The following is a 22,823-nucleotide window of genomic DNA, read 5'->3' as shown; positions in this document are numbered from 1 at the left end:
CTTAGTGGACTTGATTTCATTGTCCATTGCTTCCCTCCATTTCTCCTCATTATATGTGATTGGATCACTGTCTACAAATAATGCAAAGTGAACATTTTCATCATCACAACTTGAATAACTTACATCGTAATCCATCATCTATGTTGGCCTCTTCCTTGAGTTCTCATTTCTCAGATTGTATCCCTATTCTTCAAATTGTTGAGATGACTGAACTTTAGGTTGAGATGGCTGCTTGGCTTGAGTTTTAGGAGTTGCAACATCTTCCTTGTCTGAATCATCATCGACTGGAATTTTTTGTTGAACTGATCTGTTTTCAGACTAATTCCACATGGTGTCTTCATCAAATATTACATCCCTGCTTACCACTATCTTCTTTGTCACTAGATTGTACAGTTTATAAGCTTTTGAGACTTCACTTACACCAAAGAAAACACATTTTTCACTTTTGTCATCCAACTTCTTTCTTTTCTCATCAGGGATGTGTGTATATGTTATGCACCCAAACACCCTAAAGTGATCAACTGCAGGCTTTAATCCACTCCAAGCTTCTTGATGAGTTATATTCTTAACAGAAAATATCGGACTTCTGTTTAAAATATGAATTGACCATAGCATGGTTTCAGGCCAAAACTTCTTGGGAATGCTTCCTTTGACTAGCAGACTTTGAACTATGTTAAGAATGGTGTGATTCTTCATTTCACTTACACCATTTTGTTGTGGTTTATAAGTAGTGGTCAACTGTCTCTTGATGCCTTTCCCTTTGCAAAATGCATCAAACTCCTTTAAACAGTACTCACATCCATGGTCAGTTCTTAGTGTTTTAATCTTCTTGTCTGATTCATTTTCAACTAGAGTTTTGAAGCTTTTGAATGCTTCAAATGCTTCTGATTTTTCCTGCAAGAAATAGACCCATGTCTTCCTACTAAAATCATCAATAAAGGAGATGAAATATTTCTTGTTACCATTTGAGATGGGATTTATTGGTCTACATAGATCAAAGTGAACCATCTCCAAGATTGATTGAGCCCTTGTTGCCTTGCCACTTGGAAAAAAAATCTCTTTGATGTTTCCTAGTGATGCATTCTTCACACACCCTTGATGGAAGAGTTATCTCAGGTAAGCCAGTGACCATCCCTTTCTGGTGAAGTGTTCTCAAGCCATTAAAGTTCAAATGGCCATATCTGTAGTGCCATCTCCACGGGTCATCTTCTTTGGCAAGCAAGCAAGCCTGCACAATCTTGATTTTCAAAGGAAACAATTTATTGGAAGACATTTTTACAAAAGCAATGAAGCCTCTTTTTGGATCGTACACTTCACACACTCTTTTATATATTATAATCTTGTAACCTTTATCTTGTAATTGACCCAGCACTCAACAAATTTGTCGTCAAATCCTGAATATAAAAAACATTTGAAATAGTTTCAATAAAGTAATTTTTGGTTTTGATTTGAATATCTCCCTTACCCATCATTTTCATTGTTGATTTGTCACCAAAACTTACCACCGTGTGAAAGCTTAAATCCAAATTAATAAAGGAAGACTTATATCCACTCATGCAATTGTTGCAATTTGTGTCCACATACCATGTCCCCTGATGAGTCTCTATAAGTGCATGAAAAGCCATCAAAAATGTCTCTTCCTCCTTTTTCTCCACAAAGTTTTGACTTTTCTCCTTTTTCTTTTGGTGACTTAGTGTAGCACTCATTCTTGTAGTGGCCAAAATTTCCACACCTATAGCACTCCACTTTTGACTTATCAAAGTGGTATGCTCCTTTTTCTTCAGAGTCATCATCTCTTTTGAAAACACGAGGTGACTTGCTATTGTCTCGATATCCAGATCGTCCACCACCTCGATGGCCTCGGCCACCTCTTCTTCTACTTCATCCACCTCTTTCACGACCTCTTCCTCATCGAGAACTTGAGGACTTAGAAAAAAGTGGAAGCTTTCAACGTTGTTTGTTCTTCACTGGCAATGGTGCAGTTAAGTTTTTGTTCATGCACTAACAAAGAGCTTTGTAGTTCATCAACTCGTAACTTAGCAACATACTTTGCCTCCTCAATTGAACAAACAATGTAGTCAAATTTTAGAGTCAATGATCTCATAATTTTCTCCATAACTTTGACTTCTTCCATGGTGCCACCATTGGATCTCATCTTGCTTGCTATTCCCAGAGTTCTATCAAAGAAATTAGTGATGGACTCACCTGATTTCATTTGTAAAGTTTCAAAGTCCCTTGTAAAAGTTTGAAGCAGTGCACGCTTCACCCTCTCAGACCCTTCATATTTCTTCTTCAAAGAATCCAATATTTGTTTGGAGGTCTCCCTCTCGAGTAGTCTCCAAGATAAATCAATCAAGTGCCTGAAAAAAGGTAGTTTTTCACCTTCAAGTCCTTCAGCTTCTGTTCAGCAACCCACTTTTGTTGTTGTTCAGTCAACACAACTCCCTCTGCTGGGGCGTCAATCCCTAATTCCACAAGATTCCAGTACTCATTTGACCTGAGGAAATTCTCTATCAGAATGCTCCAATAGTCGTAGTGACCATCAAACCTTGGAATCGTTGGTTGAACAAAACTCTCAGTGGCTTTGTCAGTTGCCATTGTTTTTTTACTACTGCAAGACACAATCTTTCACCCTTTTTCTCAAGTTTGTTCAGGCCTAGAAGGGGCTCTGATACCAGATAATGGAAACTGCAGCTTTTCTCTTCTCATCTATCTAAAAACAATGTTTACAACTTAAATAGAAAATAACAATCTCCACGATAACCACTAGCACAACATGTGCAGATTTTGGGGAGTTTAACTACCTTAAGCAACAGAAGAAAATTTGAACATGGTGAACAGACTCAACCACAACTCCTACAATCTAGGACTCCAGCTTGATTTGGACTCTATGTTGCCATGTTAGCTTTATTTAATTAAAAACTAATTAAACATAACTAAATAACTTTCAACAATAAAACACAATATGACTTTCTCAATATGAGTCATGGATTTCAACTATACGCTTGATGAGATTCATTCATCATAATCACAATCTATACGTTGTCAAAAACATATTTGCACATAAAATTATACATTTGGATAAATTAGTCAACAATACTCTTATAAATAATGAGATTTGAACTTAAGTGATAGGTACAATGCAGGCTAAGCTACAGTCATGGCCAAAATGAAGGGTTAGTGCAGCACGCCCCCCGTTAGTGTAAAGGCTGGTTTGGTATTGTTGTGCTTTGAAAAAAAACTGCTATGAGAATAAGCGACTGTGCTGTGAGAATAAGCGGCTGTGAAATAAAGCAGCAAAGTGTTTAGGAAACTTTTTTGTAAAAGTTCTTTTGGAAAGAAAAAAAAAACAATATGATAGTGTTTGGTAAACTTTTATGTAAAACAGATGTAACTGTGTGAAATGACCAAAAAGGGTATAATACTAGATATGCTATTAATTTAATTTTCTTAACAAATAAAAGTTAATTACTAAATATATTTTATTTTTAGAAGAAAAATATTTATAAACTTTTTCTTAAATATTAATTAGTATGACAAACTACTTCAATTGAAATATTTTAGACTGAATAACTAGGATTCATTAGTATAATATTGTTAATGTACTTGAAAGTAGTCTAATTAAATGCATTCATCAAACTTGTTGTTATTCTATTTCTTAATGCCTCTATCTCATGTGATCCTTCAACTTGATAATTTTGGTATTCAACATCATCATCACTACTATCGCTTTCTTCACAAAAGTCCAAGGGGTCATCAAAATGACGATCACGTTCAGAATACCTCCGTATGTAGTTATGAAGAGCCATTGTAGCAATGACAATCTTCACTTGCTTATTGAACAGGTAATTAGGCATATCCCTTAAAATTGCCCATATTTTCTTCCATACCCCAAAAGTTCATTCAATAATGCTCCTAAGAGAAGCTTGTCTGTGGTTGAATACCTCTTTATGATCCGTTGGTTCGACACCCCTACGAAAGTCCGGAAGATGATATCTTTCACCTTTATATGGTCCCAAATAACCTCTCAATTGTGGGTACCCCACATCTACCAAGTAATATTTTCCTGACAATTGAAAATTTTGTTTTGTATTGTAATAATTATACAAAGCAAGTATGTAAAATGTTATAATAAAAGTATGAAGATTACCATTTGGAGGCTTAAAAAAGTTTAAATTTGGATTCCGTAGCACGGATAGAAAAAACCCTTGTATCATGTGCAATGCCTTCCCATCCGGCACAAGCAAATGTGAATTGCATGTCAAAATTACATGCAGCCATAACATTTTGAGTCGGTATTCCTTTCCTACCAATGTGTGGAACTTGATCCGGAGGTGGTATTGAAGCCTCAACATGCACTCCATCTATAGCACCAATACAATCCTAAAAATAATAACATAGAAGAAAACCGTCAACCTACACTTATAGTTTGCAAATAAGTTAGAAGACAAATCAAACTTTGCCTTAAAATAAGGCATGTATCTTGTATCTCTCCTTGTTTCTTGGGGAATGCCAGGAAACTCCGAATCCATCGGTTTGATAATATATATTGCCATCTTATATACGATATCCAACATAGCACCAAAATATCTACTAACAGTCTCACTAGAATGTTGAAATCTCTCTTGAGCTAATATATTTTTCACACCATGTACCAACATATGCAAGAACATTCCTAATATTTCAGTTGCATTCATTTTCCTTGAACCTTTCAATCCATAATTAGTTTGCAAGTCATTGGATAATCTATAAAAAACATATTTGTTCATCCTAAACGTTCTATAGCATCGCACATCATTTCATCGTAGTACTTCCATAAACCAAATATTATCTGTATGGGAAGAATTCATACATAGAGTTTTGTGGACATATTTTAAATAATATGTTTCAACAACTCTCGCTACAGCACATATAATTAGACCATCCTCCAACTCCTCAACATCATCATCAGAGGTGTTCATATTGAATATACTTGGAACCTAACACATAATTCAACATTCCACAAGTCATAATCCAACAATCACTAAGAAGTCATAATCCAACATTCAAGAATAAGTCAATCCAACGTTTAACAAGAAATCATAATCCAACATTCAATAAACACAAAATACAAGCAACATTCAACACATTGTCTTAATGCAAAGTACAAACCACACAATGTCCAAATTCATAGTTATACCTTCTTATTGTTCTTTGTTGAACAAATATTTCAACCAAGTTAGCTAGACTTCAGGATCTTGCATTGTGGTAAACACCTCTCACTTGTCTGCAGAACAAAATAAACATGTAGCAAACAACCATAACTCGCTAGGTGGCTAACAACCAGGCAATTATGCAACAACCGCTAACACTTCCGGAATACTACTACCTATATGCAACGACCTCATCAATAAGTTTGTAGAACTCCGAGTTTCATAAGCTCAACAAAACGATCAATTTGACCACAAAGTTTTGCAACACCTCCAATTTTTTTCCCTTTCTTATCAACCTTCTTCTTTCGCAATTATCCTTGGTTAGTTGCTTTTTTTTTTCCCTTCCTACTTGCTTGCCTTAGATCCTACATAGTCTCAGTTTCTTCCTCATCATATGAATCAATTTGTCCTATAGATTCCTCTCTTGACTCTGGTGGTAATACTCCAGATGAAGGTGCTCAGGCATGTTCACCAGTAGCAACTGTACTCGAGAACATCCTATCTAACTTGTCCTCCATCTCAGGACTAATGCCTTTTTTTCGCAATTTTCCATATTATTTGTTTATCTACAAGTAACAAAGAATATGGTTAATACATATTGCATGATATCATAATACATATTAAAAGATAAATACATAAATCTGAATTTTATTATTCCACCAGTCCTCAGAGGCATCAATGGTACCTATACTCGAATTCCACCCTAGGCCAGTTTCTTTACCAACTAGCTCTTTCCACAACTTCCACTCATTTTTAAGTGCATCCCACTTGTTTTTCAGTTGATTGCTTTCATAATCATGCCATGCCTCTGCCTTGAAGTTAGCTCTAATATTTGCATATCCATCTTTGTCAAAGTGAGTGCCCGGACGATGTCCGACCTCAACCTCCTTGATGCAAACATCACAAAATATAGATATATTGTGCGCATTCCATGTAGCTATAGAATTTGACGAAGATGCCCCCTTCTTTGCCATCGATACCAACTACTGATTTGTGTATATACATATATATATATATATATATATATATATATATTAAAACAAGAACAAACGATATTGTAATATAACCAAGAAATAACCAATAAACGATCCACATACAACTACAAAAGATTACTTCATAGTTTGGGTTCAAAAAGTTTGGCCTAGCCAGTCTCAAGACGGAATTTTACTGTTCACAATAGATCAGTTTCCAACCAAAGGTCATTATTAGTTAAAACAAGTAGACCTATATAGCATAAAGAGCAAGATTTTGCAGCATAATTCGTGAGAAATAACAGGTCTGTATGAGAATGGGCAAGGACATTTTCTCCTTACTTAAAAGAAACTGGATCAAGCTAAAGGAAAGACAACACATTTTCTCCTACTAAACAAACAAAGAGATGATGATGATGATAAATGCTATGGTACATGATGAAATCGAAAATTACTAGTTAATGCTATTGAGAAATGACTTCTCTCTCTTTCTCTCTCTTTCTCTCTCTCTCTCAATTTTAGTCATTGCCATCTATTACACACATGTACCATATTTGTTGAAAAAATATATTATGTACCATACCTTTAACATATACATTTTCCTAGCTACAACATCCACCACAATGCGTTGAGCTAGCTAGCTGCAAATTTATATGCGGAGCAAAGTGGGGAATTTGAAAGAAATCATGACCAAGTCTTCAAAAATGTGATACCCGACAAGGTGTTGGTCCAGTTTTAATTTCCTTATCCAAAAACATCACAAAGATCTTCATGCAAATGAATTGAATGGTTTCCAATTTTCCAGCTCACAAATATGAAAATGGTAGAGATGGATGTGAAAAGCACTTCAGAAATCTTTCATTTGGCCCATCGCAATTTACATGAATTTATGGGTAGAGCTCCACTAATTTTGAAGTAACCTCATGGAACAAATTGTAATTAAATACATAATTTTATATTTAACACAATATCCATTCACGTTGAATATGGACCAGGATGAGCTTATCCTAGTTCAAGTTTTTTATACAAGGACAATGACATTGGAAATTGATGAATTGATTTTGGAGATTGACTCAAATTGGGTTCAAGTTCTATCCAGTACACAACTCATTAACATTGGAAACTGGATTCAGGACAATGACATTGGAAATTGATGAATTGATAGCTAAACAGTACACAACTCATTAACATGACTTTACACTGGAAACTATGGTGTGCATCCATTTTCCGAGTACATTTATGTTTGTACCACAACCATATGCGTCTACATCGGTGTATCTTTAGTAGCTACAATAGTGACATATACTTACTTTGTGCTGGGGTTGAGGAAAAAGATGCAATCTAAGCTTGGCCATCACCATTTAAGATAGAGCTCGATTGCGGGAGTAATGCTAGTTTTGTTCGCGGTAAACCAACAACACACACAAACCATAATAGACACATTTGGCAAAAGTGTAATCCTCACTATAATGGTGATTTGTTAGACAACTACCGAACCAAGTTTGCAGGAGAATTCAGAAACTCTCCATAACCAAGTTTCATGTAATGGTGGAATGAAGAATTCAGAAGAAAAAAAAAACATATAGCATAAATGAAGAATTTAGAAAATAAAAATAAAAATATAAAACATGATAGCAGACAAAGAGAGAGATAAGATACGAGCACTGACCTGGAGGTTGGAGTTTCAGAAAAGACTACGAGAGCTTGAAGAAGACAATGAAACAGCGTCGTAGAGGGGTGAGTTGAATCATAAGAGACGCATGACAAATCAAAAACATAGTTCACATATCAGAAGTAGAGCAAAGCTTTATAAGAAATTATCCTTACCTAAACCCAAATCATAAGCATACCTTCTAAAAATATGAATAGAGAAGTAATCAAACTTCTCTCTCAATTTTTCTTGTTTACTCCACAAACCCTACTTTTTTCCCCAATTAATTTTTTTCCACAAACCATATCACCTTCCCCAATTAATTTTTTCCCCACCCTCCATCCCCATTTGTTTTTCCCAACACCCATACCCTCATCCCTTTGCTCTTCCCACCCCTCTTTCCCTCTCAATCTCCCATCCCCAAATTGAAAAATCCAAACAAATAAATAACAAATTTTTACAAGAGAAGCTTACCAGAGGAACCTGGAGAAACCTAGAGAACGAGAAAGATCGCTAGTTTTTGGAACGAGAGAGATCGCTGGCTTTTGGAATGAGAGAACAAGAGAGTTGTTTTCCTGGTTCGAGTATGCGAGAGTGCTGAAGGCAAAAGCGCTAAAGGCGAGAGGGAAAGGAGGGCAATTTTGGGTTATTGAAAAGTTCATTAAACGCACACTGTAGCTGTTTTTGGAAGCTACTATTTGCAGCTTCAAGTCAGTTTCAGGTTTTGGGCTTCTTTTCACCCCAAACTTTGAAATAAAGTTGCTTTTCAGAGTTACCCAAACACCAAAAATCCTCATAGCTTTTTTTCATACCAACTTTTTTTTTTTTTAATCACCTCAATCTTCTAACAGCTTTATTTCAAAGTTTGGGGGTGAAAAAAAGCCCAAAATCTAAAGCTGACCTAAAGCTACAAATAGCAGCTTCCAAAAACAATTTATTTTCGAAAACACGGGTGAAAAGTGTGCGTTTAATGAATTTTTCAATAACCCAAAATTGCCCTCCTTTCCCTCTCGCCTTCAGCGCTCTCGCCTTTAGCGCTCTCGCATACCCGAACCAGGAAAACCACTATCTCGTTCTCTAGTTCCAAAAACCAGCGATCTCTCTCATTCTCTAGGTTTCTCCAAGTTCCTTTGGTAAGCTTCTCTTGTAAAAATTTGTTATTTATTTGTTTGGATTTTTCAATTTGGGGATGGGAGATTGAGAGGGAAAAAGGGGTGGGAAGAGCAAAGGGATGAGGGTAGGGTGTTGGGGAAAACAATTGGGGGTGGAAGGTGGGGAAAAAATTAATTGGGGAAGATGATATGGTTTGTGGAAAAAATTAGGGTTTGTGGAGGAAATAAGAAAAATTGAGAGAGAAATGATTATTTCTCTATTCATATTTTTAGAAGGTCTGCTTCTGATTTGGGTTTAGGTAAGGGATAATTTCTTATAAAGCTTTGCTCTGCTTCTGATATGTGAACTGTGCTTCTGATTTGTCATATGTCTCTTGTGATTTAGCTCACCCCTTTACGACGCCGTTTCATTGTCTTTTTCAAGCTCTCGCAGTCTCTTCTGAAACTCCAACCTCCAGGCCAGTGCTCGTATCTTATCTCTCTCTCAGTCTGTTTTCGTGTTTTATATATATATTTTTTTCTGAATTCTTCATTTATGCTATGTGTCATTTTTTTTTCTTCTGAATTCTTCATTCCACCATTACAAGAAACTTGGTTATGGAGAGTTTCTGAATTCTCCCGCAAACTTGGTTTGGTAGTTGTCTAACAGATCACCATTATAGTGAGGATTACACTTTTGCCAAATGTGTCTATTATGGTCTATGTGTGTTGTTGGTTTACCACAAACAAAACTAGCGTTACTCCCGCAGTCGAGCTCTATCTTAAATGGTGATGGCCAAGCTTAGATTGCATCTTTTTCCTCAACCCCAGCACCCAGTAAGTATATGTCATTGTTGTAGCTACTATAGATACACCGATGTAGACGCATATGGTTGTGGTACAAACATAAATGTACCTGGAAAATGGATGCACACCATAGTTTCCAGTGTAAAGTCATGTTAATGAGTTGTGTACTGTTTAGCTATCAATTCATCAATTTCCAATGTCATTATCCTGAACCCAGTTTCCAATGTTAATGAGTTGTGTACTGGATAGAACCTGAACCCAGTTTAAGTCAATCTCCAAAATCAATTCATCAATTTCCAATGTCATTGTTCTTGTATAAAAAACTTGAACTAGGATAAGCTCATCCTTGTCCATATTCAATGTGAATGGATATTGTGTTAAATATAAGATTATGTATTTAATTACAATTTGGTCCATAAGGTTGCTTCAAAACTAGTGGAGCTCTGCCCATAAATTCATGTAAATTGTGATGGGCCACATGAAAGATTTCTGAAGTGCTTTTCACATCCATCTCTACCATTTTCATATTTGTGAGCTGGAAAATTGGAAACCATTCAATTCATTTGCATGAAGATCTTTGTGATGTTGTTGGATAAGGAAATTAAAACTGGACCAACACCTTGTCGGGTATCACATTTTTGAAGACTTGGTCATGGTTTCATGCAAATTCCCCACTTTGCTTCGCATATAAATTTGCAGCTAGCTAGCTCAACACATTGTGGTGGATGTTGTAGCTAGGAAAATGTATATGTTAAAGGTATGATACATAATATATTTTTTCAACAAATATGGTGCATATGTGTAACAGATGGCAATGACTAAAATTGAGAGAGAGAGAGAGAGAGAAAGAGAGAGAAGTCATTTCTCAATAGCATTAACTAGTAATTTTCGATTTCATCATGTACCATAACATTTATCATCATCATCTCTTTGTTTGTTTAGTAGGAGAAAATGTGTTGTCTTTCCTTTAGCTTGATCTAGTTTCTTTTGAGTAAGGAGAAAATGTTCTTGTCCATTCTCATACAGACCTGCTATTTCTCACGAATTATGCTGCAAAATCTTGCTCTTTATGCTATATAGGTCTACTTGTTTTAAACTAATAATGACCTTTGGTTGGAAACTGATCTATTGTGGATGGTAGAATTCTGTCTTGAGATTGGCTAGGCCAAACTTTTTGAACACAAACTGTGAAGTAATCTTTTGTAGTTGTATGTGGATCGTTTATTGGTTATTTCTTGGTTATATTACAATATCGTTTGTTCTTGTTTTAATATATATATATATATATATATATATATATATATATATATATACGTATATACACAAATCAGTAGTTGGTATCGATGGCAAAGAAGGGGGCATCTTCGTCAAATCCTGTAGCTGCATGGAATGTGCACAATATATCTATATTTTGCGATGTTTGCATCAAGGAGGTTGAGGTCGGACATCGTCTGGGCACTCACTTTGACAAAGATGGATATGCAAATATTAGAGCTAACTTCAAGGCAGAGACAGGGTATGATTATGAAAGAAAGCAATTGAAAAACAAGTGGGATGCACTTAAAAATGAGTGGAAGTTGTGGAAAGTGCTAGTTGGTAAAGAAACTGGCCTAGGGTGGAATTCAAGCAAGGGTATCATTGATGCCTCTGAGTAGTGGTGGAATAATAAAATTTAGGTTTGTATATTTATCTTTTGATATGTATTATGATATCATGCAATGTGTATTAACCATATTCTTTCTTACTTGTAAATAAACAAAGAATATGGAAAATTGCGAGAAAAAGGCATTAGTCCTGAGATGGATGACAAGTTAGATAGGATGTTTTCGAGTACAGTTGCTACCGGTGAACATGTCTGGGCACCTTCATCTGGAGTACTACCACCAGAGTCAAGAGAGGAATCTGGAGGACAAATTGATTCATATGATGAGGAAGAAACTGAGACTATGCAGGATCTAAGGCAAGCAAGTAGGAAGGGAAAAAAAAAAGCAGCTAACCAAGGAGAATTGCGAAAAAAAAAGGTTGATAAGAAAGGGAAAAAAATTGGAGATGCTGCAAAACTTTGTGGTCAAATTGACCGTTTTGTTGAAGCTTATGAAACTAGGAGTTTTGCAAACTTATTGATGAGGTCGCTGCATATAGGTAGTAGTATTCCGGAAGTGTTAGCGGTTGTTGCACAATTACTTGGTTGTGAGCCACCTAGCGAGTTATGGTTGTTTGTTACATGTTTATTTTGTTCTGCAGAGAAGCGAGATGTGTTTACCACTATACAAGATCCTGAAGTCTAGCTGACTTGGTTGAAATATATGTTCAACAAAGAACAATAAGAAGCTATAACTATGAATTAGGACATTGTGTGGTTTGTACTTTGCATTAAGACTATGTGTTGAATGTTGCTTGTATTTTGTGTTTATTGAATGTTGCATTATGATTTCTTGTTAAACATTGGATTGACTTGTTCTTGAATGTCGGATTATGACTTGTGGAATGTTGAATTATGTGTTAGGTTACATGTATATTCAATATGAACACCTCTGATGATGATGTTGAGGAGTTGGATAATGGTCTAATTATATGCGCTGTAGCGAGAGTTGTTGAAACATATTATTTAAAATATGTCCACAAAACTCCATGTATGAATTCTTCCCATACAGTTAATATTTGGTTGATGGAAGTACTACAATGAAATGATGTGCGATGCTGAATGTTTAGGATGAACAAAGATGTCTTTTATAGAGTATCTAATGACTTGCAAACTAATTATGGATTGAAAAGTTCAAGGAAAATGAATGCAACTGAAATATTATGAATGTTCTTGCATATGTTGGGACATGGTGTGAAAAATAGATTAGCTCAAGAGAGATTTCAACATTCTAGTGAGACTGTTAGTAGATATTTTGGTGCTATGTTGGATATCGTATGTAAGATGGCAATATATATTATCAAACCGATGAATTCGGAGTTTCATTGCATTCCCCAAGAAATAAGGAGAGATACAAGATACATGCCTTATTTTAAGGTAAAGTTTGACTCGTCTTCTAACTTATTTGCAAACTATAAGTGTAGGTTGACGGTTTTCTTCTATGTTATTATTTTTAGGATTGTATTGGTGCCATAGATGGAGTGCATGATGAGGCTTAATACCACCTCCGGATCAAGTTTCATACATTGGTAGGAAAGGAATACCAACTCAAAATGTTATGGATGCATGTAATTTTGATATGCAATTCACATTTGCTTGTGTCAGATGGGAAAGCACTGCACATGATACAAGGTTTTTCTATCCGTGCTACGGAATCCAAATTTAAACTTTTCTAAGCCTCCAAATGGTAATCTTCATACTTTTATTATAACATTTTACATACTTGTTTTGCATAATTATTACAATACAAAACAAAATTTTCATTTGTCAGGAAAATATTACTTGGTAGATGTGGGGTACCCACAAATGAGAGGTTATTTTGGACCATATAAAGATGAAAGATATCATCTCCCGGACTTTCATAGGGGTGCTGAACCAATGGTCATAAAGAGGTATTCAACCATAAACATTCTTCTCTTAGGAGCATCATTGAAAGAACTTTTGGGGTATGGAAGAAAAGATGGGCAATTTTAAGGGATATGCCTAATTACCCGTTCAATAAGCAAGTGAAGATTGTCATTGCTACAATGGTTCTTCATAACTACATATGGAGGTATTCTGAATGTGATTGCCATTTTGATGATCCCATGGACTTTTGTGAAGAAAATGATAGTAGTAATGATGATGATGATGAATATCAAAATTATCAAGTTGAATGATCACATGAGATAGAGACATTAAGAAATAGAATAGTAACAAGTTTGATGAATGCATCTAATTAGACTAGTTTCAAGTACATTAACAATATTGTACTAATGAATCCCAGCTATTCAGTTTAAAATATTTCAATTGAAGTAGTTTGTCATACTAATTAATATTTAAGATAAAGTTTATAAATATTTTTCTTCTAAAAATAAAATATATTTAGTAATTCACTTTTATTTGTTAAGAAAATTAAATTAATAGCACATCTAGTATTATATCATTTTTTATCATTTCACACAATCACAGCTGTTTTACATAAAAGTTTACTAAACACTATCATACTGCCTTTTTTTTTCTTTTCCAAAAGCACTTTTACAAAAAAGTTTACCAAACACCTTGTAGCTTTATTTCACAACCGCTTATTCTTAGACCACATCCATTTATTCTCACAACAACATTTTTTCAAAGCACAACAATACCAAACCAACCCTAAATAAAAAATAATAAAAAAAAAAAGTTAGATGCCGAGGAAGGCAAAAACACAACTAACTTGACGAAACACAGAGCCCAACTTAAAACACCACCATTCGGAAACAGCGGCAGTCGCCAACTATTCAGGGCAGAGCCAGACGCTGATACCCCAACCTTTCATAACACCACCGACTCTCTCGCTCTCTTTCTCTCTCTCCCCCTCTCTCCCCCTCTCTCTCTCTCTCTGTCAATCTTCTTTTCTTCCTCGAGCCTTTGCATTTCTCTGGGCGCCAAAACTCAGACCCAGAGTCGGAATTTAACGAACAGGGAAGCAAAAAGAAGAGGGATGGCGAAGAAGAAGAAGAAACATTCTCAGGTTGATGAACCCACAAAGAACCGATTACTTAATGCACTCCAGCGGTTCAACGTTTCAACTGATGAAGGTAAAGTTTTATTTTTTATTAACATTAAGTTCCTGGGTTAATCTGCGTGCTAATCAATTTTTGCGATCGATTGCGTTTTAAACCATGTTCGCTTCTGTTGCTTGCTGGGTTTTTGTGATTCAAAAATACCCAGTTTTTAATTTTGTTTTATTTTTTGAAATTAGGGTGCTTTTGATGTTTGTATGAATGCTTTTTTTTATTTATTTTTGAGTAATATGGGAATCTGCTTGCAGTTTACACATTCGAGGCCGGTCTCTCGAGCTTTGAACGAGATTAAGTGCATGAACAATGCAGGAGATGGAGTATGAAATCCAAGATTGAGGGTGAGTGTGCTTGTAGCTATGCCCTCTGTGATTGTGCCAAAATGTGGTTTATTTCAATTTGAGAGAATCTTACATGCTCACATATTTTCAGGAACTGAAAGAAAAGAGAAAATTTTCACCTTTGTTATCTGCACAGCTAGCCTTTTGGCCCTTTTCTACTTGTTTTACTGATAATGAACCTGAACTCTGTATAGGAAAGGGGAACAGCAGTGTATCTCCGTTACCCACCCTGTCACTCGCTTGACATTTTCCGAAGGCACAAAAGAAGTATTAAGTGACTTGTTCATACGTTACCCACCCTGTGCTCATGTGGAGGACTTAGAAGTGTCTGGGAAAAGTAGTGATAAGAATGAGAGCGCCCAGATGGAAGAGGGACACAAAGTTTCGCAAGCCCTTGATGAACAAGGAAGAAATTGCAAAGAAGTGGCATCACTTGCTTCTAAAATAAAGAACAACGTTGACTTGTGAAAGGTTCTTCTGATCTCACCGATGTTGTACCCATATTATCATTCTACACAAATTTGAAGTCATATTTTTCAAAATAGTAGTCTCAGCATGACAAGGTTTTTGTGGCTTTATGCATGCAGATTTTTTAAGACAAGTCCAAGCTTCCACTTATATCCTACAAGGATGTCATTACATCGACGGTTGAATCTCATCAGGATAATTTGAAATTTACATACTTGGTGCTTTAAAAGTTATTAGCTATTTGTAACAAATAAAAGTTAACAGCTATGATCACATTAAGCACGACATTATTTTTACATTCCCTACTTTAAGTTAAATATGTGATAGTACCTTACCTGAAAATGATTGGGTCTGTTACTGTTTACTAGAATCTCTGTTTTGCCTACGGCATTTAACCTTCATTTGACTTGAATGTATTTCGTACATAACTTTTTGGGGCTTAATGTTTGTTCTATGTTTGAAAACAGGTAATTCTTGTATCTGGTAAGACTGGGTGCGGAAAGACAGCACAGGTTACGATTTCTTTGCTTTGTGTTCGTTATGGTATATTTATCACAATGTGTCCTGAACCTTTGTTTCAAAGGAATTTCATTTCATATCTTTTTCTTTCTATTTAGGCCACTCTCACAAATTTCTCTGCGTCTTAGCAATGATATGCAATGAAGTGTATAGTTGTTTTAGAGCTGCAGTTGTTCATTTACTTTTTAGTAGGATTTCTGTTGAAATCACTCGGGGAGTAGCAAGATTGGAAAAAAATTGATAGATAAGAAAAGCAACTTAGAGCTTGATAAGTAAGGATGTTTTACCTAAGAGTTGTTGGTCTAGCAGTCAGGTCCTTGGTTTTGCTCCCAAGTGGTCTGGGGATCGACCCTCTCCCACGGTACCCACCTAGAAAATGCTAGAGTTCCTCGCTCCCCAAATGTTGTGGGCGAGGTAGAGGGCCAAGTGATTATTTGGGTTAAAGACTCGGATACACTAGTTTCAAAAAAGAAAAAAAAAAGAAAAAAAATTAAGGATGTTTTACTGTCTTAAGGCATTTGTGGAGTGCATGTACTGCCCTTGCAAGAAAACCCTATTTGGTTGGTAAGCTGCTCATATAATAGTGGGATTTATCTTCAGTCATGAATTTGGAGGCAGATTTATCTGGTTTAGAGCACTTGAGGAACATGAACACCACTGTTAGCAGGATACTTATGAACTTGTAAATTTATATGTGATGAGATACTCGTACCACATAGTTGTGGGTTGAATGCTTAGACACTCATGCATGATATCTGACACACAAAAAGAAAAAAAGAAAAAAAAACAGACACTGATGCATGATAGGTTAAAATCCAAGCTCCTCAATTTCTATATATGGTACAGTATGCTACATCGAATATATATATTTAATGTTCCTGAATCTGGCACGTATTTAATTGTTTGACCTGATTCTGCACTAGACTTTGGTCCTATAACTCATTTTGGATGATTGAATTGAACTTTGAACTTTGGATGACACAATCTAGACTTTGGTCCTTTTATTGGTGATGTGGGAATTGCCTCATTTATTAGTGACTGCTAAAGGGGATGGGGTTGATACTACTTGTATGACGTGGTTGGCTACTAATGTGGAAGTTAATTCCTGAACTTTCAATATATGTTAAATGAATATGGAGTATCAAGCTAGCATTAATTGGGTATTGAACCTATTGCTTTGGAAAGCTTGATGTTTCGATACAAGGGTTGTTGCGTGTTTGATATAGTCTTGATGAATGATACATGTTGGCTAATTGACACTGAGCCTTCTATTCAGTGGCTAAAATAAAATCTATAAAATAAGAAAGAAATCTCTTGGTGTTTTTCTGGATGAGCCGTAGTGATGACAGAACAATGTAAACCAGTAGGGGTTGCTTGTTAGAACTATGGGGAGATTTGTAGTCTAAAGGTCTTAAATTGAGTAGGACAAAAGTTTGCTATATTTAGTTAGGCTTACCATAGGATTAAAACGGCTCACTTTTAATGTTACAACCTAGATACTTCTAAACTCGCACTTCTAATATTGTGGCTAAATTATAGGGAACTGTTATTAGCACTTCAAAAATCTCATTTGGCGCTCCAAACTTTCTATAATTAGAAAGAAAAATACACTTGTGAGGAGTGTAAAATGAGATTTTTGGAGCGCTTATAAGAGTTCCCAAATTATAATGTTACATGAAAATCTGATACATGCAAGTAGAGTTTGTTGGATAAAGGCAAGACGGCTAGGTAGGTTGTTTTGTGATCAAGGAAACACCTAGTAAATTGCATGGAGGTGAGTGCCTACACTTATGACGTATTTTGGTTGATGTTAACTGTTATAAAACCTGCTCCCATGGGAACATTGGTAGATTTACTTTGCAAACTTCCATCTAAGCCCAGTGGATGTCCCTTTCTGGGGTAAAAATTTATCAAGATTTTGAATGCTTATTTAGTGAAAATATTGATGTGGTTCTTATAGAGCAATTATTAAAAAAAAAATTGTAATGATTCAAAAGATGGAGCCATCCTTGTTTTCCTGTCAGGGTGGGATGATATAAATAAGACCCGGGAGAGATTCTTACTGATCCCCATTTCAGAGATTCTTCAAAGTTTCTGATAATAGCTCTACATTCAATGGTTCCATCTTTTGAGCGAAAGAAGGTCTTCAAACGCGCCGCTCAGGGTTGCCGTAAAATTGTCCATCGAGGAGAAATGGAGCAGCAAGTTTGTATGTGATGAGAAATGGAGCAGCAAACTTGCGTGGCCGGCCAAGTCACAGCGTTGGACACATGTTGATTCGACTTCCAAGAGCGCACGCCAGAAGCCTCCTCCGGTTAATTCAACTTCGAGGAAGAAGCATAGGAATGGCGCCAGGTAAGTGATGATTACAAATGAATCTCAACTGTATGTTGTAGTTTGTTAGATGGGCGGACACTGGCTGCGTAGAAGAAGCCCTAGCAGTGGTGGGTATTGCTGGTGTAGTTTATATGATGTAGTACATGAAGTTGAATCTACAAGCCACTTTGACGTTCCCATTGCTCTCTTATTAGGCGCATCGTCATGTATTCTGTCAGCACATTCATCGTTTTAGATCTCCCCAAGTGTATTTCTCCGGGAAATTTATTTTTGACTACATTTCCTGCGAACGATACAAAAAATTGTATGAACGAACGCGCAAAAAGAACGCACCCAAACTCTAGCTTCGGATCCGTTATCCGAAGACGGGCGAAAGCAATGATTTTGGTTTGATTAACAATTCAGATAAGCTTATACCAGTAACAAGCTTGAAGTGAAAATCTTTGTTAAACGTTCGCAAAGTTCAATGCTGCTATAGGATGTTAGAACCAATCAAATATCAATTATATAATTATATAATAATTGCACAGTTTATTTCGAATGACAATTTCATATCAAAATATGAACAATTAATAAAATTGCATATAAAATCAAAACAATAATCACGTGCTTGTTTATGGAAGATAGAAACTTGCAGTAGCAATCTCCTAAGACAGAAATTCGCCCCTATACCAATGCAAAAGTTCACGGACGTCTATCTTGTAAGATACAATCATCTAACCCAAGTTCTTGCGCTCAAACTTGAATTCTTAGTGAATTTACTATGTGTTTCTCTATGAATGATCAAAAGAGAGCGATGAAATCGATATGAACGTTTATGATATCACAGCCATATGTATAGAGAGGACTTTCAAAAGGTGTATGGGCGACGTGGGACTCTCAGTCCCTCGCAAGTTCCAACATAGGAGACGTGTTCTTGATATATTTCCCTTTTTATTGAATATGGTCAAATTTTTGTGGTTATCTAAAAATGCCTAAACCTACTTCTTGGATTATCTAAAGTGCACATGTACATAGATCAGGAACACGTGGAATGTTTCAACAAATTGGGAATAAAAAATGTTTTACCTACCCTATATATCCTTTAGGCAACGACAAGCTTGTCCCATGGTGAGAGATAAAGGGAGGGATTGGTGAAAACCATAGGAGCCAACTGGCAATCTCACTTATTCACTGTAAATAAACAAAACCGAAAACGCAGCTTTAACTTTATGACCAGGTATGCCAATCATAAGAGAGATTAGTGCGGAGATGCGCCGACCGCATTATTATTGTCGTCTAAACTGAATCTTTTAAATTTTAATCACGTTTAACCCTACCTAGTCATACAGGCCTATCTGAAAAGAAACCAATAAGATTAGGATAAGATTAGTGACTAAGCTTTGCCCCCATTAGGGTCCATAGCAACGTAAAAACAACCCCAATCATGCAGTATTTGCATCCCCTTGGAGATGGCGAAGGTAGAAGATAAAGGACGTAGAATTCCAATGTTAATTGCAATGAAAGGCCACCCGGGCACAGGAAAATCCACCCTGGCCCACTCCTTATCCTCCACCCTGAAACTACCTCTCATCGACAAAGACGACGTGCGCGACAAGCTCCAAGCTCTCCAGTCCCACCACGCCGTCGCTTCCTCCCTGCTCAACGACACGTCCTACAGCGTCGTCTGGCAAATCGCGTCCACGCAGCTCCGCCTGGGCCTCAGCGTCATCGTCGACTCGCCCCTCTCCCGTAGGGCCCACCTCGAGCACCTGACCCAGCTGGCGTCGTCGTGCGGGGCCCGCGTGCTGGTCGTGGAGTGTAAGCCTAAGGACGAGGCTGAGTGGCGCCGGAGGCTCGAGCGCCGCGCTGCGGCTGAGGGTGGAGCCGAATGGCACAAGCCGTCCACGTGGGGGGATATGGTGAGGCTGTTGGATGGGTACGGCGGGTGCACGGAATATGATTTGGGCGATGTTCCCAAGGTGGTTGTGGATACGACGGCTGCTGTTGGATTTGAGGAGATTGTATCCAGTGTGCTCGAGTTCATTGAAATGCACAGTGGTCAGCCAATGTCATCTGAACACGAAGGACTAAAACTTATGAATTGGAATAACAATTAGGCTAACAATTACTATGACAATTATATGTAGCATTTATATATCGTCTGCCGTAAGATTATATTCCAAAAACAAATAATGTGTAAATCCCAAGTCCTTCTCTCTTTTTTATGTTGATTTTCTTTTCTTTTCTCTTTCTAAATTTATGCTACAACACGTTATTCATAAGTTGAGTCAAAGAGTTTGATTATCTTCAATCAGATGAGTATTATGATTCAATCATAAGAATTTTTATCACGAATGGTCTAACTCATTATTTTGGTCCCTCAATTTGAAAATCAATAAATTTGGTCCCTGACATTTAGTGCCGCACATCGATGGGGTACTTCCATCAATAACTCGTCAAATTTTTCATTAAAAAACCGCACTTGACTACTCATGTGGCCTTTTGGTGGAGGGCTTTTACCTTTCCCCTTATACTGTTTCCTCATCCGGTTAGAGAGATTTGAAAAAGCCTAAGTTTGGCAAATCGGGAATTTTGGCGAGAGAGAATCAATTCTGCTTTAGATTAGGACTCTCAAATTCTGAAATTCGTGGGGAATCCTTGAAATTTGGTGGACTGCGAGTAAATTTTTGATGAAATGTGAGCATGTCGTAGAAATTTCACAAATTTGGAAAGCCTCCAAAATATAGTGAGTCGTATTTATCTTATTTCCATGATTTATCTATACTTTTGATGGTCCCAATAGTCCTTCACACTTTTGATATGTGGTGGTGAGGTTTGTGTAGCTTGAGATGGTGTGGGGTTAGTGTTGGTGGTGAATATGTTTACTTTTGTCATTTTGTATTAATGATTGTATAGCTTTATTGATATGGAGTCATATGGTTTTGTATTTTTTTTGTTTTAGTTTTCATTGTATGGCATAGACCTAGGCTTTTGACCATAAGATGTAGTAAAAGTAATACACTTAGATTTAGAGAATCAAAAACTAATGAAGATTTTCTTTACTAATGCATTAATAAATCTTTTGCAGCTGATACTAATAACTTCACATATAAAATTTAACATGGAGGTCAAATTCTCAAGAAGGGAACTAAGAGATGACCCTCATAGAATTTCATTCAAGAAAACAAATCATCATAACCTTAGCTAGCACCAAACAAGCTAATACAAGCTCATCTTCTGTATTCAAACGTTAGCAGTAACCTTCTAATCATCCTTGAAATGTAGTGTGTAATAGCCATACTAATGCAATTTCTAGTTTTTTTTTTTAAAAAAAAACACCACATGCAAACTAGTGACCTTCTCACGGGACATACACTCAATCACACATATGTTTAGTTTAACGTGTTTCGCTCAAAGAATCAAATGTGAAAGATCCACCATAAGCTTGCATAAAGATCACAACTCCACAATCATAATTGCAAAACTTAAATCAAGAGGACTTTTATTGGATGTAATGAGGCTTAGGGAGAGGGTTATAGAAATGAAAGGATAGGTAAACACAAGTTCCAAGCTACATTGCAAGCAATTCTCTTGTTGAGATTTATAAGAACTCAAGCTCTTCAGCCACTCTACTAATACCTCCAACCACACCCGTAAATTGAAACTTAAAAATACTTTTTGTTTGCGTTGTATACAATTTTTCTTTTTCTTTCTTTTTTTTTCTGACTTTTTTTTTTTTTTTTACTTTTTTTTATTGACTTTTTTTCTTTTTCATAACTAAATACAAACATGAAATACCCCTAGACTTATTCTTTTGCCAAACTCCTTCAAAGTACTTTACAAACATTTCTCATAAGACAATCTCGCATTGCTCACTAGCTAGCTTGGAAAGGGTAAGGAAAAATGTGTAAGATATAAGGGTAGACATATCTAGTGATAAGAAATAAAAAGGCTCAACATATACGACTCAAATTGGCAATCTAATGATATCATTTTTCTTTAAGAAACATGCTTATTTGGGCCATGGTGATAAACCTAATGCCTCTATCCTTTTCAAGTTCATGCAATCAATGATAAACATTTTGAAAGATCATTACGAAGTTCTAGAGATGTAAGTCATGTAAGTTCATCATACATGAAAGAATATGAGTGTATGAAAAATGCACACTTTCAATAGGCTCAAAAACTCATATAGGCTATATATGGTCACTATATTCACATATGAAGCTTTAAGTCATGCTTTAGTTTCACATCAACAAGGCTATGTACTTTTAGTTTTTCAAAAATGATTAAACATGTACAAAACTAACAAGAGAATCAGGAATTTCACACAACACATGCTTACTGAGTTCTTGGTCACCCTGGTTCAAATTCACTCCAATTGTATCATTGGGTCGGGAAACTAACAAAAATCTAATTCAAAACAATAAATAAAACTAGACAATTTTTTGGATTTTCAAATCTTCCGGATTTTTTATTATAAATGTTTTAGGTTTTTTTAGAGTTAACAAAACTAATTAAGAAAACAAAAAGAAACAACAAAGACACAAATCAAACCAGTTCTTAGTCGAAGGGATGAAAATTTTCAATTTGGTCATTTTTTCAATCCTTACCCTCAAACCTAAACTAGACATTGTCCCCAATGTCAGAAAACACAATAATGCATAAAATAAAATAAAATAGTAAGAAACAAAATAAAGCATTTGGACTAAAAACTTCCCCAATTTGCAGTAAAAGCAAGTGATAACCCCCCAAACTTCAATTTTGCAATCAACATCAAG

At 36.1% G+C, this 22,823-nt stretch overlaps 1 long non-coding RNA gene across 1 annotated transcript; it reads left to right on the top strand.

The window, feature by feature from the left end:
• Window positions 1-14,012: 14,012 nt before the first annotated feature.
• Window positions 14,013-16,492, top strand: LOC103965665. The gene is made up of 4 exons (XR_007255515.1): window positions 14,013-14,413; window positions 14,647-14,736; window positions 14,931-15,207; window positions 15,324-16,492. It is a non-coding gene; the product is annotated as an uncharacterized LOC103965665 (long non-coding RNA).
• Window positions 16,493-22,823: the final 6,331 nt, after the last annotated feature.

Source organism: the organism of the source record quoted next, unplaced genomic scaffold, assembly GCF_019419815.1.
Source record: "Pyrus x bretschneideri cultivar Hongxiangsu unplaced genomic scaffold, Pyrus_bretschneideri_v1 Contig93, whole genome shotgun sequence".
NCBI classification, from domain to species: Eukaryota; Viridiplantae; Streptophyta; class Magnoliopsida; order Rosales; family Rosaceae; genus Pyrus; species Pyrus x bretschneideri.
The sequence above is the reverse complement of the archived record's forward strand: the minus strand, read 5'-3'. Positions and strand labels throughout refer to the sequence as shown.